Source organism: Crocodylus porosus, unplaced genomic scaffold, assembly GCF_001723895.1.
Source record: "Crocodylus porosus isolate Cpor-Errol unplaced genomic scaffold, CroPor_comp1, whole genome shotgun sequence".
NCBI lineage: Eukaryota > Metazoa > Chordata > Crocodylia > Crocodylidae > Crocodylus > Crocodylus porosus.
In genome coordinates this window covers 114,263,853-114,287,662 of record NW_017728947.1, presented here as the reverse complement: position 1 = coordinate 114,287,662, position 23,810 = coordinate 114,263,853, and the positions used below count along the sequence as shown (strand labels likewise).

General features: G+C 45.1%; 1 protein-coding gene across 2 annotated transcripts in view; it reads left to right on the top strand.

Moving 5' to 3' along the window:
- The window catches only part of MDGA2 (MAM domain containing glycosylphosphatidylinositol anchor 2), a 665,957-nt gene that overhangs the window by 86,652 nt on the left and 555,495 nt on the right, over positions 1 to 23,810 (top strand). The window lies entirely within an intron of this gene.

Below are 23,810 nucleotides of genomic sequence, written 5' to 3'. Positions count from 1 at the left end.
TGGGGGAGTCCCTGTTCCCCCGAGCACTGCCAGGAGTGACCAGGAATAACGGTCACAAGCTGGCAGAGGGGAGATTCAGACTCGACAACAGGAGGCGCGACTTCATGGTCAGGGCAGCTAGGGTCTGGGACCAACTTCCAAGAGAAGTGGTGCTGGCCCCCACCCTGGGGAGCTTGAAGAGGAGGTTAAATGTACACCTTGCTGGGGTCGTTTGACCCCAGTACTCTTTCCTGCATGGCAGGGGGTCGGACTCGACGATCTGCTCTGGTCTCTTCCAAACCTAGAAACTATGAAACTATAAGATATGCTCAGTTGCTTAGTCAAAGCCAGTGGATGAGATGCCAACCAAGTCTTGGCCAGAAAAAAAACCAAAACCAAAGCCCTTCCTTGTGAAGAACGATGCCCATTTACCAAGAAGTTGAAATATGTAACTACTGAAAACCACAGGTGCGTGCGGGACCCCTCTGTGGACTGATTGCACTGTGAACTCGGGCTGGGGAAATTGCTGTTTCTTTGGCAATATCAGTCGGACAGTTTATTCACCTTCATAGCTTTCAGAGTATTAATAGAGTCTCCCTGGAGCTGCACAGCATGACAGCGACGGAGGAGGAGGATACCGGGTTACAAATGAGAATGGCAGGTGTCCTTTGATCTGGCTGAATGCAATCATCCCTCTTTTTTCACATATGGATGGTAATGGATCCCCCAGCCACTTCACATCAGAAGTACTTCCTTCAGGGGTTTAATTGAGAAGATAAGGCCAATTATGGGATTTATTTTTTTTTTTGGGGTGGGGGTGGTGAGAGGTGGGGGAATATCATTTGCTTTCTAGCATGTGACTTTCTGATACCATCTACTGGCGCCTCATTTCCTGTAGGATCAAGCTTAAATTTTGGTCCAAATTTTCTCTGCTTCTTGGCTGTTATCAAAGTGCACCCCCCTCCATCAAAAATGCCGACTTAAGGCCTTGCTTTCTCTTCAGCTTTTCTTGCTCGGAGGACGTCCATCCTGAATCAGAGTCTGAATCCCCTCTGCCATCAAATGAGTCCTGAAGACTCGATTTTCTTTCTTCTGTCTACAAGAAATCAGCCAATCCAACTGGGCATTTAAGCGTTTAACTTTTAAGCATAGGAGCTGAGGGGAAATGATTTGTTTATGTAGTTACCCTTGCCAAAAAGTGCAGTACTGGAATGGCCAGAGTGGTGAATGAATTTGGCAGATGGCATCATCAGGGGGTAAAAAAGGAACAGCAATAAAAAAACAATTAAAACCTTGCATTTTGGCTTTTTTTTTTAAATGACGCATTTCAACTTCTTTATTTTTATTGGACTAAAATGGTTAAAATGGAAACACTTCGATCAACAGCAGATGCTTCGGTTTTCACTTCTTCCGTTGGCCAAGAAAGCCAAAAACAATTTCCAGCAGAGTCAACTGGAAATGATCATTTTTTCCTATTTATTTATTTTTTTTCCAGTTCAGCCAGTGAACTGATAAATAATTATTTGGAGGGGTCTAATAATGCCTCCACTGAAATCAGTGCATATATTATATGTGTGCTTGAGTGCTTTGTGGGATTGGGACCGGTGCATTCAGCACCTTGTGGGAGAGCTTTTCTCTGAAGGCTTTGCAGAGCAGCTACCCTTGCTTTTGCAGCCGTGGAAAAAACGCTGCCCTCCCTGCCCCTGCGCACACAGACAGCGTTTAGGGGATGACAGTGACAGCCACAATTGGGTCAGTGTTATCGTGCTGACAACAAGTGCCACTGAATGCTAGAAAAGAGGGAGAATGCTTTTGTGCATCTCACTCCTTTCTCTCTGCTTTTCCTACAGCTGCCCAGACAAAAATCCCTGTCTCTCGTGCTTTTCATCCTCCTTTTTATTTATTTATTTTTCCCTCGCATGGGAAAAAAAAAACCTAGAGCATCCCACGGATAAGACAGGAAAAGAAAAGCAGGGTTAGGAAGACAAGAAGGTCAAGGGATAAATTGAATGAACAGGATGGTAATGGAGAATGCAGGGAAAGGGCAAGTAGGAGGGTTGGGGTGGGTGTTGCTGGTGAGGACACTGTTGCATATGTGCCAGCAAACCAGAAGTGTTGCTTGCATTTGCAGAACAGGAATGCTATGAAATCAGGAAAAAAGAAAACGGTTTAGAGGGAAGCTTCAAAAGAAGCTGCATGAATGGTGAGACCACCCGGGCGGTCTGGGCTTTGGATCTGAGACCATACAACTTCCCAGAGTGGCTTGATTTCCAAATCTCTCTCTCCAGGACACACAAATGCAAACGCAGAGAGTGAGTGAGTGAGCAAGAGAGACAGGGAAACTGGAAGCTGCCACCATGGGATTGTCCCACTTGAAGCATCAAGAAGGAAAGGAAAAAAACAGTGTGTGACACTGAGGAGGAGAAGCAGGATCCAGGAATGATCAAATGGGCATGAAAACAATGTTGGAGGTTTAACTACAGCAGGAAAAAAGCAAAGCAACCCTGAGTTAAGTCTCCACTCTGCTCAGCCATTGCACTGCCTCTGGGAACTGTAGCAGATGAACTCAGGTGCTGGCTATAATATGCTGCCTGCAAAGCTCAGGTGGATCAGGGGACATAAGGAGAGAGTAGCATCGCTGAAGCAGAATGGCTTTGCTTTGGTCAAATCCTCAATGCGAGTTTGAACAGAGTTTTGTCTTAAATTTCCTTTCTTTGTTGGTAATATATCTGCCTGCCTGTGCGTCTATCTTAATGCATAGCAAGACCCCTTCTGTTGGTCCTGGCATGAGCAGCAATGAGAAGAAATGGCAATGGAAGGGCTATTATAATTGTCAGAAGAGCTCATTTTTATGCAGCTGTATGCATATGAATAATATCGCATTTCTAGTTGTGTCTATCTGCGGCCCCTCACACCGCAGGAGGACAGATGCAGTTCTGATGCACCCAGGCTCGCTCTCATCATCCATGGTATCACATTCATATTTCCTACCAGAACCTTTATAGCACCTCCCTTGATTTGGCTGTTGGAAAGCAAGCAGTCCACCCTTTTTGTTGGTCCTGATAGCTCTGGTGCAGAGTCCTCTCTTGGGCAGGTTACAGCCATTCTCAAATGCACAGACCCAGAAAACTGCCTTACAGACAACAGGACAGTTGCTGTTGCAGGTGGGAGGGAGGATGGCCCAGGGTTGAAAATGCCTGCCTGGCACCTGGGATTCAGTTCCCCACCCCATTGCTGATTCCCTGTGCAGGCTTGAATAGGTCATTTTGTCTTCTTCCATGTCCCTGGAAGAAGTGAACTTGTGGCTGTGGGGTGTTCCAGTTTCCTCGCAGTCGCAATGTCCACGTGGCATTGGCACAGCGGGCATGAAGTGGATGTCGAAAATATAATGGGTCCGTGTCTGCTGCAGGGAGCTTTTTGGCTGCTGTGTGCAGAAGAGGTTGGGACTGCCACTTTGACATTTTTGGACAAATGTTTATACGATCGGGTTGCCCTGTGGCCACCAGAAACTGGATTTAGTGACTTGAGAAGTCCCTTCCCATCCAATGAAAGCTGCCTGGAAGGAACAGTGCTGCTTTCCACTCATACCTGTCACTATGCCGTTGATCTTACAGCCTTCCTGAGCCAAATGCCAATTATAGAAACAAAGCAGGGTGGTTACATAGGCTCCCCAACTGAGATGCTGCCACCATAGTTTTGCAGTACTGCACAAGGGAGCCTCCCCGAGCTGTCTTCCCATGCTCTCTGGACGGCTAATTGCCCAGCGTCCATGTTGGGTGAGGCCCTTCTATACTTAGCGGCATCAGTGCCGGAGATGAAGAAGGCAGGTGTATGTCTCTGGGAAGACGGCAGAACGCGTGCCTGGCCTTTGGAAATTCCAGGAAAGGCTCCTGCAGTTACTGTGTTGGATCAAGGAAGAGACAGGGGTATAGTTGCTGGTTTCTTCTGTGCCATAAATTGTACCCAGATATACAATCATGAGCTACTCAGAGATTGCCCAAATCTATATAAGAGAAAAAAAAATCCCCTGTCTAGGATATGTGCACAGGGTAAGTAATGAGGAGAGAGGGATTGCATCTGACTCTTAACAAATTCCTTTGAGCTCATCAGGCCACCGAGGCTTGATGTTGTAGGGCTGAGGAGAACCAAGTTTTATTTGCAAATCAGGAGACTCTGCTGCATGTCATTTGATCAGATTTATACTGCCCAAGAAGTTAAGGAAATGTCACAGTTTTTGTTGTTTGACCTTGCAGTTAACATGCAGGACTTCAAATTGTAAGTGCCACCAGCATGTTGTTGTGGAGCTGTCTAAATCAGTTTTCAACCTTTTTCATTTTGCGGACCCTTCGGAAATTTCAAAGGGAGGTGCAGAATAGGGTTGCACAAAGCTTTGGTCCCTGATTCGATTTGGTGGAGATTCGCCTCGATTTGGTGGCTGAATCTCCGAATCTGAATCGAATCAGGAGACCCTTTAATCTCTTCGAATCAAATCGGAACCCTCTGAATTGGTTCGGAAAAATTCAGAAAGATTCGGCGATTCAGATATAGGAAAAGCTTTAAATGCGTTTTCTACATACATACATCAAGTAAGCGAATCACTGTCCCCGATTTGGGCCAAATCTGAATTGAATAGGGCCCCAGATCCCTTTGAATTGTAAATATGTGTATTCGTGCATTTTTGATTGATCATAGTCATCTTTCATGGACGTCTTAGACCTAGACTGCAGACCCCCAGAAACCGATGGACTGCAAGTTAAAAAACACTCATCTAGATCTTATGCCAGAAAGTATTTGAATTTTTTGAAGTGTGCAGTTATTGCATTGGTAGGAGGCATGGAAAAGAAAAGAACATAATCAAGTTAAATCTTCAGGCAGTATGATAGTATCCCCAAGGTGTTAAGCAGGACCTAGATTTTGGTTTCCAATGGGCATATTCCTCAGGAGGAAAAAGAATTGAGGCTAGCACTGATATGTTGTTTAATGGCATGTTTAGCATCCAGTGAATAAGATAGGAAGTAGACTTTTGGTCATGATAATACAGAGGTTCATTTGAACTCTAAGTAAAAAGCAAACATTATGAACCTTTAGTAAGTGACTTTGACACCCAGGTCGGGTATGTGCATGTGCAAGCAGGGGTTTAGAAATCAAAGCTACCATGAAACAGTGCTCCCATAATTTGATCCCACAAGGCTGGATGCCAGGTTACATTGGGGATGAGAAATCTACAGTGCCATGGCCAAATTTGGGAGGAGCAGGTTTGCTTTCACTCATTCCTGCTTTACAGCCATGTGGGCAGTTTTGCTTAAAAGACCACTAAAACACACGCAGTATGTTTATTAACCTCCTGTTCCAATCTGTGCATAACAGCCTTTTAAAAGGCTACACAGTCAGTGTATTTTGATTATTCTCTGCCAATTTTTAAGATTGCAAGTAGGCCTGATTGGAGAGAGAATCTAGTTCTAAATAGTGCCTTCAATGGTAATTGCCCTTTAGAAAGGGGTTTTTTTCAGTCGTCTTCTCTTTCTGCCTCCCCCTTTTTTTTTTAGAAACGTAGATATAAAGTTCCTGTCGTTAAAATGTACCTTTCCTTTCATCTCAAGGTTAAGATCGTGGGAGGGATTTCCATGCAATTGCTTTGATGAAAATGGATGCCAAGCCACTGAGCAAGCAGATTGTCTAGTTTTGCTAGCGTAAACTGACCCTGATTGAAAAAGAAGATCTATTTGCAAATTCTGGAGTGCAGAATATCTGTTGCTATGGATTGCCCCTTCTCCAGTGATACAACTGCACTCTTCCCGATGTAGTACATATGAAATTTCATCAAAACCTAAAAATCTGGGTACTACTCCTATTTTCCCTTCCATTGTTCTCATTATCTTCTTCTTTATGTCATTCGCGGTCCTAGTATCCCCAGCTATACAATAGCATTCAGACAATGGTGGACTATGGAAACATGCTGTTCTGCATATGATAACCAAGGATCCTGGTTTTCTCTGATCCAGGTTTTCTCTGATACTTTTTTAATCTACTTTTTGGATTAAAAAACTAACCCCAAATCCACATTCTTCCATGATTAAAATGAAACAATATTATCATATAGATGCATATATAGCGGCATTTCATTTTAATCATAGACAAATGTGGATCTGGGCTTTTTTTTTTTATCTTAAAATTGGGATTTTTTTTTTTTATCAGAGAAAACCAGGATCCTTGATTATAACAGGCTTTCATTGGTTTGGAGTTTCTCAGCCTACTTCTTGCTACTGTCCTGATAGCTAATAAATGCATTCTGCAACAGATTGAGATGATTTATAATGCATCCTTCCCTTGCTGTGTCTGTTGGGAGTTGGAAAAAACCAAACCAGTGAAAAAGAGTGTGATGGAGATACATATTATGTTGTTCTAATGACCAAGAAAGAAGAGGTTGCTAGATAGCACCAACTTCCTACCTGGGTTAGGAAATGCATTTTGTTTTTTATATTTTTACTAAATGAAGATGCCAATTTTTTGTGCCTAGAATTACCATTAGGATGGTTATAGCCAAGAGATGAGCTAGTAAAAGCACTTATTAGCATATATGGAGATTTAGTAATAGGGAAAAAAAAACTTAGTAGTGAATAAATATTTTAAGATTCTGAGAACATTTACGTTAGGGCTGTGCGAAGCTTCAGGTGCTGATTGGATTTGGAGGAGATTTGGCGACCTTATCTCTGAATCTGAATCAAATCAGGAGACCAATAAAAAGGTCTGAATCAATTTGAAGCTCTCCAAATCGATTTGGAAAAGTTTTGCAGGTTAGAGTTTTGGGCAGTCGCCCCCGCCCAAATCAATTTGGGACAGTGGTTTGGCTGAATCGATACAGGACAGTGATTTGAATCACTGTCCCCCAAATCGGACGAATCTGAATACAAAGCGAATACTAGCTGCTTCGCACAGGCTTAATGTATGTCACAAATTCTCTAAGCATTCTGGTAAATGCTCATCAGCAATATCCTTCCTCTGAAACCACTTCTGGGAGTTTAATATTTTAAACATAACTTTTTAAAGTTTTTCCCTGCAAATTGCTGTACACAGCTGATCGGAATTTAGCTTTATGTGTGTACCGATGCCTCATCCACCCTTTCTCCTTGAGTTATAAAGCAGTTCACCAAGGATTAAAAGTGTGATTGGAGCCAAGGCATGGATGGACTGAAGAGGAAGAAGCAACACACATGCCTTTGGGAGATTTTAAAATATTAAATTTGTGGACCTTGACGTTTACTGTAGCACTTCTGAAGGTTGTAGAAGGCTTGATCCCCAATCTTTCTGCACTGGCACATGGGCTCAATATAACTACATTATGTACCATAGTAAAATCTTTTTTTAAACAAGGAAGGAAAAAAAGGTGCCGTCTTTCTCACTTTTCAAATATTTTAATAAGAATAATAAGTGTCTTAAAATTCAGCATCCAAAAAAGCTCTCTTTTGAATAAGTAATGGCATCAAGCAGAACATGTACATTAATCTTTATCCTTAGTTTGATGCCAAAAGCGTATTTTCCTGAGTCTTATTTTTTGAAGATTAAAATAATGTCGTTAGTTCTTTATGCAATGCTAGCAGCTCCTAAATTACCTGAAAGTGATGGAAACTAGGTGAGAGGAACCACTTTATTTATGAGTGTTTTATGAATCTGGTGCCAACCCATCAAAACAATTCTTTCAAAATTAATGTTTTGAAAATAAACACAAGTCAAATGGAGTGCCCCAGGGGGTCATTTTGGGGGGCTGGTTTTGCTCGAGATCTTCATCAAGGACCCGGAAGATGGGCAGAGTGCATCCTCAGCAAGTTTGCCGATGACACCGAGCTGTGGGGAGTTGTAGGTGTGCTGGAGAGCAGGGCTAGGATCCAGAGAGACCTCAACACGTTGGGGGACTGAGCCAAAAGAAATCTCATGAGGTTCAACAAGGACAAGTACAAAGTCCTGCACTTAGGACAGGGCAAGCCCCTGCACTGGGGCAGGCTGGGGCTGACTGGCTGGGCAGCAGCTCTGCAGAAAAGGACCTGGGGGTGACAGGGGACAAGAAGCTGAACAGGACCCAGCAGCGTGCCCCTGCTGCCAAGAAGAGTAACAGCATGCTGGGCTGCATTGGTAGGGGCATTGCCAGCAGGGAAACCAAATACAGGATGTGCATGAATTTGCTGTATGGATTATGCATTAAAAAAACAAGCTAGGCAGAAATAATCAAAAGATGTTGAGAGTCATAAAACAGAAATCTTTCCTGCTTGAGTGTCTTACACGTGCATCCAGTGGAAAGTTATTTCCATATTTAAGTTAAGGTTTTTTACCAGTGTTGAAAAGAGTCTGGAGTGAAAAAGGACCTACATGACCAGGAACAGCTAACAGAGAGCAGAAATGCAGAAGAAGGAACAGCTTGATTTGTGAAACATCCATATCATTGCAAAGAAGAGGGGGTTGTTAACACCTGTCAAATGAAGAGCTTAGAAGGAATGAATAGATGGGAACCAGGGATCCAAGAGGGGTGCAACTGCACCACTGAGCCCCCACCACCGTGGATCCTCCCCTGGATTTGGGGTCCCTTATATACCCAGAGGGAAAACTGCACAAAGTAGATCACAGACCAGGCTCATAACCTCTTAGTATTTCTATGCCCAGTTGGATACCCTAAATGTTTGGTAATGCAAGGTGACTCCTTCCCCGATCTCTGGCCACTGTAGAGCCGTGTTCATATGCACTTGAATCAAACTAATTTCTGGAAGTGTAGCACTCCCTGCTCTTCCTGATGTGTGGAAAGGTCTTACTGTAAGAAAGCTCAGGCATGCCCAATAAAGTTCCAGTGACTTCCATGGGATTAAATGACCTGTTTTCCATTCATCACTGGTGCAAGTGCCTGTCTGACTTGGCACGGTGCTGAATGCACAGAGCTGGCACAACCCACTTCTCTGGCCTGTCTCTTATCTCCTTCCTTTCCTAGCAGCTCCAATGCATAGGGAGAGGCAGGTCCTGGTCCCATCCTCTTAAAAAAAACCTTTATATCATTGATTCATCCCAAGATTTCCTTATCCGGTCACATCCTTGTTTGTTTTGTGTGCCTCCTTCTTTAATGATGTTCTGTGAAAAAAGGGAGCGTGGGGAAGGGAAGAAAACCTAGAACTAGGGGTCTAAATGGAAAGCAGGCAACGACTTCTGCAGCATGGCATGTACTGGGGAATAACACGTAGGCAAGCCAACCTCAGTGTCATTGCAATGCTGGCTGGTTGCTTATCTCGCCGTAGCAGTATTTCTGAATGTCTTGGTCAATTTTTATTTTGCTTGCAGGTGTAGGTAAAATAACTTGGAGGTAAAGCTCTATTAACCTAAAGGAGTTTTTAGATGTACATCTTGCAGGGCAGATTTCAGTCCTGTCTGATATGCTGTATATCTCGAAACAAGCAGAGAATGGTGTCAATCTGCTGTGATGCCTGGGAACGTTTGGAGTTCTTGAGACCTAATACAAAATGCTAGGGGAAACTGCTCTGTTACTAATCTGATTTATTTAGACAATGCACTGGAATTTTAGACTTGGCTTCACTTTCCTCCCTCTACAGCTTTTAATTAAGGGTTTCTAAGAATGGGCTTTGAAGGAAAGAGATCTTCTGGTTGCCAAATATTGCAGAAAGTATATTGTATGTACCCAAAACACAGTTGGCATAATTCTGGCTTACAGGCAAAATTAACTGCATATGAGGATATGGGGAGTCAAGACAATTGGGCTTAAGGCACTTGATGAAAAGTCATGAATGTCGGGCAGGCAATTCTTTGCCTTCTGCTATGCTCACATTGTAGCATGGGGATAGAGAGGGGCAGAGATAGTGCTCCCACATTTGCTTTAACTTCCTAGCATGCTGGGAGGCGAGATGTGGGTTCGATGTATTGTTGATGGGTTGCGGCCAGACCCCTAGCACATACGCTCTGTTGTGCAATGTGCAATGAGGTGGATGCACAGGGAGGGTTTCTTACAGCAGCAGCAAAGTGCACTGCGTTGACAGACCACCTCTCAGGTATTTGCACTGGCCAGTCCTGCTTGTATCCCCGGTGCACAGGCAGAGCATCCTGTCTGTGACATGCTCCAGTGCAAAGTGGTTTTTCATTGGTGCTCCACTGACTCATATAATATAGGTAATGCAGTGCTTCCCCCCACCCCTTGGTACAGTTGGAAAAGCTCGTGCAACTAGAAATGATACTTCTCTTTTCACCCTCTCGTCTTAAGGCTAAGATGACACTGGGTACATCTATATGATAATTAATGTACTGTAGTTACTGCGAATTTAGTTTAGTACTAGGATACGAAGTACTAAATCAATGCACAGTAACTGGTACCACTGCACAGCGCCAGTGCACAGGTTTTTACAGATGCTAACTGCACAGTGGCCTAATACTACTGCACTGTGGCATATTAGCACAGGTTTTGCTCAGAACCCAACTGCACAGTTATTAAGCTACTGTGCACTACGCATCTTATGTAGACACACCCAGTGTGTTACAAAATGAAATGCGTTCAGTATTTTAGGGACCTGAGCAGGGTGGGAAAGGATTGCACTGAGGAATCTAAGAGGTAGAATAAGATCTGGCCTGAAGAAACCAGCAATTCCCTAGTGATGTGTCATAACTCCTGGGACAACTGGGATACCTGCGTACTGGGAAACCGTATGCACATCTTGGGCTAGGCTTACGATGGCCTGATATTAGTTGTCATCCTTTACAGAATACCAGTGCAAAACAGGTACCGATGTGTACCAGGGCTGAGATTCTTCCATTGGTGCTGGGCAAACAAATCCTAATTGTGTCGTATTGCAATGGTGAACAAGGACAGTGTTTCATGATGTGCATGTGTGTGGATGTGGGTGGGGGTGGGGGTGGGGGATGCACTTGCATGCATGCGCGTGTGATGAAAACTCTTTTCCTGCTTTGCAGAGAGGGTGTTTCAGGGTTTTACCCAGAGAGGCTGCAGAGTCACCATCACTGTGGGTTTTTAAGTGCAGGTTAGGCAAGCATGTATTTGGGATGATTTAGGCAAGGATGTTGCCTTAAATTGGGGGGGAGGGGGTAGGTGGGATCTCCTGGGCTCCTTTCCACTTGTTTTTTTCTGTCATTCTGTAATTTGAACCATACCTAACATCCAGACTCAACTGAATATTAACTATGTGCCTGAGAGGCTGGGGGAACTGGGCTTATTTAGTTTGCAGAAGAGAAGACGGAGGGGGATTGGATAGCAGCCTTCACCTCCCTGCAGGGGGGCTGCAAAGAGGATGGAGCTGGGCTGGTCTCAGTGGGGGCAGATGGCAGGACAAGAGGCAATGGGCTCCAGTTGCAGCAAGGGGGGTTTAGGTTGGAAAAAATGTCTCACAAGGAGGGTAGTAAAGTACTGGAACAGGCTATCCAGAGAGTGGTGGACTCCATCCTTGGAGGTTTTTAAGACCCAGCTAGATAAAACCTTGTCTGGGATGATGTAGTTGGAGCTGGTCCTGCTTGGAGCAGGGGGTTGGACTAGATGTGGCCTCCTGAGGTCCCTTCAAACCTCATTTTCTATGAGTCTATGATTCAAAATGCAATGAAATATTGAATAAGGATGGACTTTAGTCGATAGCTACTTGCTTCCCTGAATAGGCCCTCAGTAATTTTCTGAATTCCTGTTACAGAAGAAGAAGACATTTTATCTAGCAATAATAATAATAAAAAAGCTGTGAAAGGTCTGAAAAGAGCAGAAAACCATGGCTTGAGAAGCAGGTAGAAGGGCATCATCTGATTTAATCAGATGTGAAAATGGCAATTGCAAGAAAAAAGAATGGCGATATAAAGGGAATTCAGCTCGACTAAGTAGCCTAAAATTTATAAATAAACCCAAGATCTCTCCAGGATGCCAGGACAACATAAAAAACAGATCGTGCCAGAATAGTTGCATCAAATAAGCACTGCATGGTGCTAGGCTGGGTGATGAATCACAGAGCCACTCTGTTGTTTCTAAATGATGCGGGGGTCAGACGCTGCACTTGGGACCTGACACCGGTCATCCATTTGCTGTACATTTCTGCAGAACGAAATGGAAACGCAGGCTAATTCCTGCGAGTGAATTCCCCCTGCCTATTGTAAATGAGCTTTCAGAGCCACTGTCAGGTCCAGCGAGAGATGAGACTTGCGAAAAGGTTAGCAGGATGGGGGTTAGCAATCACCTCACCCGCCTTCGCGCAGCACGGAGCCCCTGAAGGAATACAGCTGCATGCTCTGTTTGCAGAGGTATCGGCTAAATTTAGGTGCAGGAGCTATCAAGTGAGATCACAGCACTGTGTCATGAAACAGGGGACTGAAGCATTGCTCTGCCTCTTTCTTCTTTCCGTTGTCGCTGTGATTGGGAAGTAATGGAGCTCTGCAAAAAAGAGAGTTCAAAGAAGGACTCTTAAAGGCCAGGCCCAAAAGGAAAGTAGTAAATGTGGCAGTGGACACTTGAACATGGCCAGGGCAAAGCCTTGTGTCTTGGGGATAGAGGTCCTGTCGTTCCCCTCTCATGAGGACGGGTGTTTCAGAAACAGATGGCAGAGCCACTTTATACCGACAAATGCTCAGATGATGCATGGGTGCAGGCATCTGCCCTGTAAGCCAGCAGTGGGTCTGCTCCCTTCTGGTGGGCTCCCCTGCAGGCTTGATGCAGATTTTAGGTCCAGTGGGTTTGAAGAGCCATTATGTCCATGCACTGGCTGCAGGGAAAGGGCTGAAGAGGAGCCTCCTGGAGCCCCCGGGGTCCCCCCAGGAGGCTCTTAGCTCCCTGTTAGCTCACAGCAAAGTGCCTTCACTGTTGGATCCACTTGCAAAGGGTCTGCTGTCCTTCCAACACAATCTAAACATTTCATCAGAAAACACGGACAGTACAACGGAGATGTATTGGAGACTGTGCTTTAGATAACCTGGATAACAGATACTGTTAGTCATGGGTATAAGCATTTACTTGCATATTTTGTGAAAGAGTTGCAAGAGTAGTAACGCTGGCCTTACTCTCAGATAAAAGCATTTTGAAGACTTTCGTTAGCAAAAGTTTGATGTCACAGTCCAGCTACAAGACACGGGTTTGTGTGGTGGCCATTAATGGGACTCCCTAATTGTTGAGCACGTGGCTGTTTGGTTTTTTCCAAGACATGTGCAGAGGTGCTGAATATGTGGGGGCCCCAGGGCCCTGCCCCCCTTCGGGAAGAGGGTTGTCTCCTGAAGTGCGTAAAACTTTGCACATGTCCATCATCTTCCACGATTTATGTGACCGGACACTGGAACAGACTCCCAGCGGGGTGGTGCAGGCACCTGCCCTGGAGATCTTCCAAAGGAGACTGGATGCAAACCTTGCTGGGGTTATTTGACCCCACAAATCATTCCTGTCCAGAGCAGGGGGACTGGGCCATCGGCAGCACGTAGGGGGTGCACACGGGTGCACGTGCACCCCCTGAGATTGACCATGCACCCCCTGGAAGGGCCAGCTGCGAAACCAGAAGTGCACTTCCAGTTTCAGTGCTGGTTCAGCGATCAGCTGCTGCGAGACTCCCCCCTTCCCCCCCGGTCGGTGATCTGGTGCCCCCCCCACACTTGGGAGGCTGCAGTCGCCCATGGACTGGACCCAGTGATCTCATGAGGTCTCTTCCAGCCCTAAACTTATGTGAACCTTAGCCCCACTCCACAGCAAAAATAAAAGTCGGTGCCTATCGATGTGCACATCTGCATGCATACTTCTGACAACTAGCTTGTGACACAGTGTCTGCAGGAAACTAAAGGAAGAAAAATTATGGAAGGAAACAGAGAAAGTAAAGACTTGACCCTTCTTCATCCTATGTATTAGAATAGGAACAAAACAGCACCTAGAAGATGTGTTTAGAGATAACCCCTGACGATGGAGCCTAGAGCCTCGTCTCACTTTTTGGAGAGGTTGGTTGGGAAACGGCAGCTTCTCCCTTGGTTGTTACCACAGTACGTTTGAAGCTTCCCTGTGGTTTAGTGCAGGCGGTGATTGGCAGAAGTAGTTGGTGGTAGGGGTAAGTAGTAGAACGTGCAAGCTCTGCTTGTGAAGACACGAGAGAAAGGGAGCGAGAGGCCATGCGGGGCGTACCTTGGAAAGGAGAAGACAGAATCTGGGGAAAGAAAAAAGAGGACAAATAAAGAGAAGGAGGTAGAGAAAGCATCAGAAGGAAAACAAAGGAAATCTGGGGAGCTGGGGGAAACCACCATGATATTTAACAGGAAGCAAAGCAAGGGTCAAGATACCAGATAAGAAAAAAAAAGGTTCTGCATGAAAGCCGGGAAAAAAAGTAGGATGTGGGGATAGTTGGCTAGTGCAGTTAGGAGAGAGGAAGCCTGTTTTTCTGATTAAGACACCACCCCTGGGCTCAAGAAACGTGTTCTCCTGCAGAGTCTCCAGTTGACTAGTGATGTACTTTGAACATCTGCTTTCTGTCCCACCCTTCATCTGTCCAGCAAAATCCCAGAGGCAGGGAATGACTCTCTTTGTCTGATACAACAGCAGCATGCTGTCAGCTTGGCCCCCTAGGCATCTCTTTAATATTGCTATGACTAATAATAACTCTCCATGCAAATAGATTATGTAACGGATTTCACCACATATTCCTGGTGGCATGTGACCAGCTCTGCAGTTGGCCAAATACTATCTGGCATATACATTAAAAGAGTAACGTGAGAGGGATTCATTGAATAAAATAGTCAACTCTGTTTGTTTTCTTGTTACCCAGCTAACATTAGTAATAGGCTAAACACGGTAAAACGTATAGGACCATAAGCTGTAACCATATCCCTTTAACGTAGAGTCCCTGCTGTCTGTCTCCTGTGCGTGCTGCATATCTGGTAACCATAATGTCATGGGATTGTCCTTGGGAGAGGGACACTGCCCTCTGCTCTACAGCCCTCATGAGCACCTTTAAGGATGAAAATGGCTTTGCAATGCACTGGTGAAGGTGTAAGGTTAGCTGTGCCTTTCTTTGGACAGAATAACAGACCAGCTTGGGAATGTGGACCTGCTGGTGTTGGGGAGCTGGCCTGCAAAAGATAAAGGCACAATGCCTCGGTATTATTATAGTTATGGGATATTGCAAATGTGAAGAGCTTGTGTTTCAGGGGCTGGAAGTCAGAGGTTCGGTCCCAGCTGATACGGGTCACATCTCAGCAGGTGGAAGGGGAGTCAAAACTGGGGATGAAGTTGCCCACCCTGTTTTAAATGAAAGCTTCAGTAAAATAGAGCTGTTGTCCATCGTATGGCTGAAAAGCAGTGGAGGAATGTAGTGTTCATGTGGCAACTGATCACTGGGGTTTGGGCACCAAGGCAATCCGAAGGATTTTAGACCTGAGGAAATGTGGGGAACAGTTTCTGCCTCATCCTGGCATGTCAAAGACTCCATGGAAAGGCTCTGCTAAAAGGAAGTTAACAGCGCCCCATGCATGTCCCCTTTGCTTTAGCTGGCATGGTGTTTTGTAAGATAAGCAGTGAGTATCCACATACCGCTTTGCATCTCAGCAATTGCCTTTGCATGCAAGTCCCATGTCATGGGAACCGATGCGTGTACCACAAGTGTTCTCACCTAGCATCCTGGCCAGTGAAGGAGGCTGCTGCCAACATAGAGGTTTCCCTTGTTAAAACCAGATACGTAACACAGTCGCACAAGTCGTAGCACAGGCTTGTGTTTTTTGTAGGAGTCAAAAATTCTGTCTCCTCTTCCACCTGCCATTGCTTCAAGCCTCGTCTGCTTGCAGATTTTGCAGTGATCTAACTATCCCAATACTCCAATTCTGGTACAGTCTCTGATTTGGATGCAGTTATAGTCTATTTATCTTAGCCTAAAAGTGTCTTGTGTCAGAATGCCAGGAATGTTTCTTCCTCTTCCGACAGGAATAAACCATACCACTATGATTAGGGACAGAAATGACACATAAACCAGTATAACTGGTTCAAAGTTGCAGCACAACAGAAGTACAGTGCACATAAACTGCTTTCAAAATGGCCCAAACCAGTTTAAGATCAGCCTGGGTGGGTGTAGTATCAGACTGAACTGATTTAAGTTAAATCTGTTTCTTGAACTTCTGTCCCAGATCCCCTCCAGATTCAAGTTAACACACAGTGCCCCAGCATCCCAGGATGCTCTGTATCTCCCTTGCAAACCTCTCCCTGCACGGTGGGCAGGCTGCCTTGGCTCAAGCTGTCTGCTTCATCTGAGCAGGGAGGCATGCTCTAACACCCCCCAACTTCTGGCCTGAGCCACTGAAGGTAAGTGGCCGCATTTCCAGAATCAAAAGTGAATGTCTGTTCACTTGCTTAGTGGTTCAATCTACACAGCTTAGACTAACCTGGGAAAATTGAATCGATTCAGGCTCAGGCTTTTGGACTGTCTGTACTTAGCCTTCAAGTACTTTTATACCAGTAACACTGTGTCCAGACAAGGAGATTATACGGCTTTAATGATACAAGGTTACCCCAGGTCTCAGTGCATGGTATGTGGCAAGTCATTTCTATGCACCTCAGTTCACCCCTCTGTAAAATGGGTATAGCAGTTCAACCAGCTTTCCATGGCATCATGAGGCTTAAATAATCATCTGGTAAGGAAGGCAGGGTGCTAGTCACACAAAAGGTACTGCAAAGATCTTTATTGGTTTTACTTCGTTAGTTTTCAGTGGTACGCTGCATGGTGACTACCGTCATCAGACAGAGCTAATTAGAAATACCTATGCATTCCTCCGGGGTGTAAACCATTTAATCATCCTGGAACTTATAACAGTTTCCACAGTTAGTGTCCTTGTTACTGCTGCTTTCAGAAGTCACATTAATGGCAATCTGGATTTCCCAAGCTCTGTCCTCATCTGTAACATCACTCAATCAGTTGTATGTGGCTAACAGAAACCACTACAGGCACCAAGGGGGTAATTCTGGTAGATTAAGTTTCTTCAGTTTTGTTTTGTCAACTGCAGTTGTTAAATTAACTGCAAATTCATCACATTTTAAGCTATAACTACAGAATGAGACTTATTTTTTTTCTCCTACAGTCTGAACAGCGTAATAACCATCTGAAATCTGTGCTTGCAATAAATGTAGATTAGTTCATTATTTTTAGCCCACTGGGAGTTTTAAAGTTAAGCTGTGGTTGACACAATTTGTATTTTAATGCAATTATGAAATGAAGGAACCTGATAGTTATGGGTTAAAGGAGTTACATGGGTGGGTTAATAGTTAATAACAAATATTAATAACCAAGCAGCCAATCTCTGATTAATTAGAATGAATATTAATTATTTTTGGATTGCTGTTGTTTGACCTTTAGGGTCCAATTTATGGAAATATGATTAGTTTAGAAAGCAATATATTATATGTACAATAATTTATATCACAAAGTGTGGAACCTGCTGTTTCTTCAGAAATTACTTCTTTCCCAGAGCAATTAGTATTTTACAACCCCTTAATTTATCATAGTGGTCTAGTATTTAACCACAAAAGATTAGTTACCTTAGCAACTGCCATGTCTCGAAATATTTAGCTATATGAGCTACATTGCTCTTGCTTTAAGGGAAACATGCAGTGCATAAATAGATCATGGTGCAACTTGAAACACTAGGGTTGGGTATTTGAAGGATCAAATAAAGTTCAGTCAATTGTCCAGTCAAATATCAGCCATAAACTGTAAATAAAACAAACAAAAAAAAATTGTCCAAATAAGACACAGAAAAGCAGAAATGTTCCATTAAGAAGTGCGACAAAAAATAATTAAAAACCATATTTCTGTTAAGAAGACTACAAAAAAATTGGGTTTGATCGGTCAAAAATCCGCAGTCACTGGACTGGTCCGTTGACAATATTTGACTGGTCAATTGATTGGCTTGTCAACCCTATGAAAAACCTTCTGAAGTTAACCCTATAATTTACCCATTGTACAGATATGGCCAGCACCTAGGATAGGCAGCCAAGCATGGGCTGTGAAAGGACATATAGATGGTTTCTGCCCAGAGGCGATTACAGTTTTAGTAGGATAGACAAAAGTACTATCACCATCTTAGAGCCTGAGATGAAATGGCTCAGCCTTGCAGGGAAACTGTGGCAGAATGTACATTGCATCCAAATCCCTGCAGTGCCTCGGTCCTAAGACCATCCTTCCTAGTGCATGACTGGTCTTCCTGGCCGAAGAGGGCAGTGTGCTTGGCTTCTCTTGGAGAACTGCGCCATAATAGATAGCTACTACTTAAGTCGCGGTTGTAATTACCAATTTTTACAGGTTGGTCACGACGTAAAGAGCAAATTCCACAGACATTTCACAGATGTGCTCTGGTGGCCCTGCCCCTTGGTGCTGATTGGTGGAGAGGCACTGGGGAGGAGGAGGGACAAAAGGGTGGCTGCCATCTTGACTCCTGATTGCCCTTTGTGCAGCCCTGCCCCCCCAGTGCTGATTGGTGGAGAGGCCCTTGGGTTGGAGGAGGGACGAGGTGGCAGCAGCCATCTTGTCTGTTGTCCTTCATGCCGCTCCGCCAGCTGGTGCCTTCCCATCCTGGGCAGGCTGCGATGCCAGGCCAAAGCAGCAAGGACCGCTGGCTCCCACTGGGGAGACAGCATTTTATTTTTATTGTTTTTTTGTTCTGGTTGATTTCACCGACAATCCCGGATTTTGTCGTTTCCATGAAATCTGCAAAACCATGATTTAAGTAGACCCCGAATAATAGAGCCCCATGGGTTCCCCCCACCAGCGCATATTGCACACTATGGCTCGCTTGCCCTAAATGACAGACCATGTCCTTGGGACCCCTGGGACGCATGCTTTCCTGAGACCAGGCTTATAGTCCTGCCGTGCTGCTTGGTGTAAAGCAGGAGTGGTTTCCTACCTTTTGCCCCCAAGCACACTGAGCCATTGCAGAGCAGGCCTGGGCAGAGAGCAGGCATACGGCGTTGCTTCTCCTGTTTGTTTGGAGTAGTTAGCACATTACTTCCCAATTGCAGGTTGCTTTTAATTCTCTCTGCTTGCTAATGAGCATAATTGACACGTCTACCTGGGCTTGTTATCATCAGGAATGCTTCAAATCAGGTTAGCGTGCAGCAGAACGCAGCAAGCCAAGGCTGTCTTACATTCACCTAGGGCTGTGGGGGGGAACAGGGAAGACCTGCCAAATCTGCTCAGTTCCTCAAGGATCCCTGGGCGAGAAAGCCTGGAAATAAGCAGAAATGTTCAAAGGATTGAGGATGTCGAGAGCTCTCCTGGGTACTTCAAAGGCGGTGTCCTCCCCTCTTCAATGCAGTGGAGCCTTTGTTAATTGGGAAAACTTTCTCCACTGAATCCCCACCTGGCCCCATGCATTTGTTTGCTGCATCCTCTATTAGGGCCGCCTCATTTTGATGATACAGTGCAGAGAGATGCTTTCTTCTTGGGCATATGCCAGTGATGTGTGTGGGCCAGATCCTGAGGTTGTGTCCGCTGTTGTATTAGCTGCATCCAAGTCCAAGGAAGCTACTCTTTGAATTGGACCCTCATGCCCGTAGGCTAGTGTCTGGGAAGGCGCAGCACAGGGGGGTTTCAGACAGAGCATCCTTCGCTGTGTGAAGGACTACATACAGGATCACGAAAGGGCTGGGGTGGTGGAAATCAGTGAGAGTGGGGCCAGAGGAGGATTTCAGCATTAAAAAAAGGTATAATTAATTTAGCATGCGGAGAACAAGGTACTTGCTGAGTGAACAGTCAGCAACTTCCTTTGAAACCTGTGTATTGCCATTGCTTCCTTGAGAAAAGCTATTTCTAGTAGAGACTAGCTTGAGGCAATATAAAAATACCACAAAAGCTAATCTGGCCTGCGCTCTACTCAGAGCACGTGTGTTTCAAGCACTAATTTAAACAATCCTTGCATTTCCTGGTGGGTTTCCCTCATTTAAAGTAGACTACAGATTAGGGCTGGCCTCCCAAACGCTGGGAGGAAATGCACATGTCACTGTTGATTTCGATGGAGTCATCAAGGGGCAGGACTAGAAACAGAATTGGGCCCTTTGGCTGCCGTAATGTCTTTTTTTAGGGAATCGATGGGTTAACCACCACAATCTGAGTAAGTTCTAGGGGAGTCAGATAGGAATTAGGGAGAGAGGGCGTTCATTAATTAAGATGGAATTAAGAAAGGAGATAATCAAGCAAAGAGACTGTTTTCATGTACTGAGTCAGAGAGCAAGGCTCAGAGTGTTGTGTTTCAAAGAAAGAAAATACATTTTTGTAATACAATGAATCACGGGCATTTTTCACAAGGTCATTTCTGGCACCAATCCTTTTTGTACTTTTTAATTAGAATTGGAGTTTTTCCTTCTGTACCCAGGGCTTGTAGGCAGCACCACTGAATTGTTATTCTTTAGACCAGACTTCAAATAAAATTACTATTTTTATGCAAGTGGGATGAGAACAGGTCTCCAAGTTTGAATGTCAAGTTGCAGAGCTTTTTTTTTATTTTTTGTAATCGAGTTGCAACTCACTAGCCTCTGAAAACAGCATTTTAAAAGAGAAGGCTACCAGATCTCAGATAGAGGAATGGATGCAATATGTAGTACATTTCTTTGTGCCGAAATGCAGCCGCCTTATAAAATCCTCAGTCCTCACCAAGAGATTGATCTTCTCCATAACACAGCTTTGTGCTGCCAGGTAATAAAAGGCAAGAGCCCAGTCCAGAGCCCACGGTGATTGTACTTAGCTTTGAAATGAATGACCCAGATCCCTTTTTGACTTGGATCGCCCTCATTTGACTGTCTGGGGTGGAAGGATGTGTGCTTGCAGCAGCTTGGAGTCTGGAGCACAGCTGGAACTGCAACAGCTGGAATGCAGCAATGGACTTCAGCCTGCCTCAGGGTCACTCAGACCCAGGACCTATATTTTTCCAGGCCCTGAACCTCTAGTGATAAATTTTACTTTGCATTACAGCTAAAGGAAATCTGGATGGATACTCTGTGTAGTTGCCGCTGTTGCTGAGAAGGTGCTGAACAGTGCCATCGGTGTTAGCAGTAAAATCTGTGCCTGGATCACAGGCATCCTATACAGCAATCCTCCTGTTTCAGAACTGTCCCGTTCTTGACTTAACGAGACAAAAAGCGGTAATTGCTGGTGATATCAAAGGGAGCTTTTTAGAAAGTACTTTGACTTAGGTTGGATTCCTAATGTTCCTTTGGCTCTGTGGGTAAAGTGCAAGGCACCCCTGAAGCAATTCAATTTAAGAGGTCAGAAATGAAAATTCTCCTGAACATGTCTGAGGACCTGAGACTGCATTTTTAGCTGATTTATTAAGTATCATTTAGGATTGGATTAATTTTGGCCTAACCTGCCATCCTTCATCAACATCAGAGCTGCTACACGACTCATAAATCTTTTTCCTGAAGAGGACTCAGAAAGAAAAACTACTTATTCCACTCAGCCCTGATTAAGAGCTTTCCAACACACGGGGACAAATAATTGCTGTCAGGCGGCTTGACTTGGATTCCAAGATGAAGGGCAAAGAAACCAACAAGAGAGCCCATCTGCTGTGAAGCCTCCATAATCACATTCGCTCCTAATTCCCATAATGGTATAAATTATTTCATCTTTATTCTGTTCATTCTTGTTGCCTTCTCCTTCGGCAGTTTTCGTTGATGAGCTTTGTTTAAAATGAATAAAATCCCTTTCCCATTAAACCCTCCTGAAGGCGACGGTTCCCAAAAACCAACTACTGCTCTGTAAACTTCCAGACTTAACAGTTCCCTTGCCTGGTGGAGAGAGATACCCTGCCACTTTGTCAAGGGCCTCTGGAACATGAAAGATGAGATCCTGTTGCTTCGATGTTGCAGCGATGATCCTGCAGTGATGTTGTAGCGATGATACAGTGGGGACTCAACCTAGGTTGACCATGGCTTGCAATACTAAGGAAGTAATGAGCTGCAAGTAACATCAGGCTTTGGTTTTACTTGGCAACCCTGGTTTTTAATTTCCAGGGACGCAAGGAAGAGTCAGGCAGCCAGTGCCTCATATATGCTACTGCCGCACCATGCCATTGGGAGTCAGTGGATATGTCTACACGTGTAATTAATGCTATTTGGCTTTATTTCACAGTAAATTTGCTGTGCAGTAAATTTACTACCTGCATATGCAAGTAATAAACTTACTGCACAATAGACTAGTTACTGCACAGTAAGAGTCTGCATGTGTAGATGGTGATGCTTTACTGTGCAGTAGACTGTATCATTGCTTAATGCTGGCCATGTCTACATGAGATGCTTTACTGTGCGGTAGACTAATCTACTGCATAGTAAAGCATCTCATGTAGACATGGCCAGTATCAAGCAATGATTTTGATTCCAGTAGAAGAATCCTGTTTATTCACTGATCTTTTGGTCCCGGTGGGACTGTCAGGGTTGGGGCACGAGGGCAGGGTTCTGCAGGATGTCAGCTGCCCCTTTGCACAGCTCTGGGGGATCTCTCCAGATCTTGGCTCCATGCACTTCCAGAAGGGAGGGATGGGCCCAGCCTTTTGCAAACAAGTCCCATGGGTCTGTGCTCAAACACCTCCTCCCTGGCATAGGAGGTGAGACAGTGGATTGAGGATGCCGGCATCCAGCATGTATCACAAGCCAAATGTGCGCTTTCTAATATCTCTTGCCAACAGATGGAGGGAAGTAATTATTCCCCTCTATTCAGCACTGGTGAGGCTACTTCTGGAGTCCCGTGACCAGTTTTGAGCCCCCACTACAGAAAGGATGTGGACAACTTGGAGAGAGTCCAGCGAAGAGCACCCAAAATGGCTGAGGGCTGGGGACATGATTCATGAGGAGAGGCGGAGGGAAATGGGCTTATTCAGTATGCAGAAGAGAAGACTGAGGGGGATTGAATAGCAGCCGTCACCTCCCTGCAGGGGGGCTGCAAAGAGGATGGAGCTGGACTGGTCTCAGTGGGGGCAGATGGCAGGAGAAGGAGCAATGGGCTGAAGATGCAGCAAGGAAGGTTTAGATTGGATATTAGGAAAACTGTCTCATGAGGAGGGTTGTAAAGCACTGGAACAGGTTAACCAGAGCGGTGGTGCAGTCTCTATCCTTGGAGGTTTTTAAGGCCTGGCTTGACAAAGCCTTGGCTGGGACGATGTAGTTGGGGATGAGTCTCATTTGAGCGGGGGGTTGGACCAGATGTGGCCTCCTCATCTTCCAACTCTCATGTTCTGTGGGTCCGTGATTCTTAAAGAGAAGTTGTGCAGCAAGGCTTCCAGCATCATCTGTGAGCACAGTGCCTCGAAGCCATATGCTTTTGTCAGGGACCCTACTTCTGACCCTGCTCTACTGTGGCAAGCTGCCTGGTGCTCTCTGGCTTTCCTGGTTGCAGGCCCTGGTTTCACTTCTGTCCCTGGACTCCAGCTTTGCGTTTCCCCATGGATCAGTTCCCTGGTTCCTGACGCTGCTCAGATCTGTTCTTGGACTTTGACCCATGCAGCATCTCTTGGACTTGGTAACTCAGCATCTGATTCCCAGGCCCTGACCCTGGGCTCTGTTATGGACTCTGCTCCTGTATTTCCCTCCGGATCTGGTCATTTGACTCCTGAACACTGACCCATCCACAGCCCCTCTCACCCCTCAGTGCTCTAACCATTAGACCCCACTGCCTAACACCCAGACCCTTACACACTTCCACCCAGATTGCAGCCTATGCCAAGGCTACAAGTATACCCCTTGATATGTTAACCTTTGGGACACCCAACCACCTTGTAGTATCAAGCTTTGCTGATCAGATCTACGATATAAGGCCTGGATCCAGTCCAGCCTTGAGTCATATGCACATCTTTCTGCTTATGACTCATCC